This window comes from Cryptomeria japonica, chromosome 6 (genome assembly GCF_030272615.1).
Source record: "Cryptomeria japonica chromosome 6, Sugi_1.0, whole genome shotgun sequence".
NCBI lineage: Eukaryota > Viridiplantae > Streptophyta > Pinopsida > Cupressales > Cupressaceae > Cryptomeria > Cryptomeria japonica.
The window spans coordinates 583,774,561-583,777,043 of NC_081410.1; positions in this window are offsets into that span (position 1 = coordinate 583,774,561).

Sequence of the window (2,483 nt, forward strand, 5' to 3'; positions counted from 1 at the left end):
GATGTAGGAGGGAGTGGGAGTTCGATGAGGCCTCCATGGAGAGATGGATCAGGTGGTGCAGGCACCAGTGGGAGAGCAAGTGGCAATGGTGGTGGTGGTACAGCATCTGGCCAAAGTGGCATTTGAGAGAGCATTTTTGCATATATGTATTGTATCATTGTTTATTTGTTGGACTGTATCTTGGATGGCTCTTGGTAGCCGATTTTGTAGACTTCATTGTACTTTGATATATGAGGAGATCCCATATTTTGATGATATGCATTTGATGTTTATGGATGTTTATGCAAGATGATGAGTTATTGCTTAGATGGATTTGTGTATATGTATGCATGAGATGTTTCTGATATGCATGTTTTTATGATGATTGATGATGTGGGATACTGACATATGAATGCAGGTTTATATATGTATGATTTGTTTTTGATTTTTGATGTAATGCTTTATGTAATGCCATGATGATGATGTATGCTTATGATTTATGAACAGGATTTTGGTGTTTCCTATTGAGATGATAATGATGAGATAATTTATGCGATGATGTTAATGTAATGGTTGAATGATATTATGTATGGATATGCATCTAGATGTTTTTAGATGAATGTAATATGGATAAACAAAATGTTAAATATAAATGTTTATATGATAATGCCTAAATAAATGCATATGTATAATGGATATATATAATGGTATGAACCAATGTTTTAGAAACAAATGGGTTTATGATTCTAAATGCTTTAAATATGTTTTAAGTAAAAAAATGATAATATGATGATACTATAACTTATGGTTGTAATAACTGTACCTTAATGTAAGTAAAAATGGATAATGTAATGTGAAATGAATCCTAAAATGAGCATAATAAGATACTTTAATAAATGGATGAATGAATGCACTTTTTGATTAAATGAATGTATGCAATGATAAACAATAAAGGATGATGAAATGATGATGGATAATTTGGACACTAAATGAATGCATAGTAAATGATTTAAAACAATCAAAGACAATTTGATCCCATGAATGAATCTAATTATTTATGATTGATGCAATGATGCAAATGATTAATGAAAACTAATGCTAAAAATGAACTAGATGCAATATTAAGTTTAAAGATGACATGAATGGACTTAATGCAAGATGCACCTAAATGCGATGATGATATGATCATGAGGAATGCAAGACTTTTAAGACTTGGCATGATGCATTGATGATGTATCAAAGTACTCAGTCATGATTGTATCCAAGACCAGCTTTTAATGGTCACTTTTGCATGTAAAGCCTACATATGAATGAATGAGTGGATGGGTGATATGCAACAGAATGCAAGATATAAATAGATGAGATGGAATGACGATCCATAGTGCTCTATTTTCATCATTGAGCTTTAAAATGTTGGAAAAGAATACAAGCATCTTGACATAATGATTCAAGATGACCTGAGTATTCCTTACATGGATTTTATATAGCAAGTTAATACAAACGACTTGATATAAGGGTCAAGTCGACCAGAGTATTGCTTGCGGAACAGACAAGGATTATCTCCGTTTATGCATGACTTGGATCATCCTCCTTGATCTTAGGCTGATCATATCCTCAGACAAGTGCATACCATACTAAGAAATAAAACCTTTATCCAATTTGGATGGGGAGGAACCAAAGAATGAGCATTGTACCTGCAAACAAATAGTATATACATAAAGAATAAAGAATAAGGATCCTTGGTAATGGTTCATGCTCATATGGTCGAGGTATATGCTGTAGTCAGCAAGCCGTAATGATCTATGATTGCATTTGGCATAAGATCACGTAGCTTGGTGAACTTCCCACGTAGACACCATTAGTACATGCCCCAGAACTTCATCGGAAGTAATGTGCAAAACGATACAAAACAATGCTGAAAGATCCTGATACAGATAAACAAATGATTGTACTCACAAATCAACCAAGTATTTGATAGCTTAACATAATTTTCTTGTCAAAGAAAATGTCACTTTTGTCTTTGTTTTGGTAAGGAAGGATGCATCCTTTTTTTTTTTAAAGATAGTTTGATTGTTGATGTTGATTGTGTGGTTTGATTGATAAATGGTCATCATGTGAGTATTATGTCAATGTTTGTTTTGTATCTACTTGGATGAATATGTACAAGGTGTTGCCATGTTTTTGTTTGATTTTCAATGGTTTTTCGATGTTTTTGGATTTTGTGGAATAGTTTTTGAATGTTTTTGGATTTTGTGAGACATTTTTGAATGTTTTTGCCAATGAATCATAAGTAATGTAGAATCCACTTCCATCATCTAGATTTTAAGGGTACTGCCCCCAAGTGTAGACATGACTTTGATAGAGTGGGATGCAAGACGCATGAAGTACTATCTCTTTACGGTAGATCACATAACAAGCCATGGTGAGATGGATGGATGTGTGTATGTATGAATGTGATTGCAACAAGCCTGAAAGATATTGGAGCCATTGTCTTTACGAGTGGC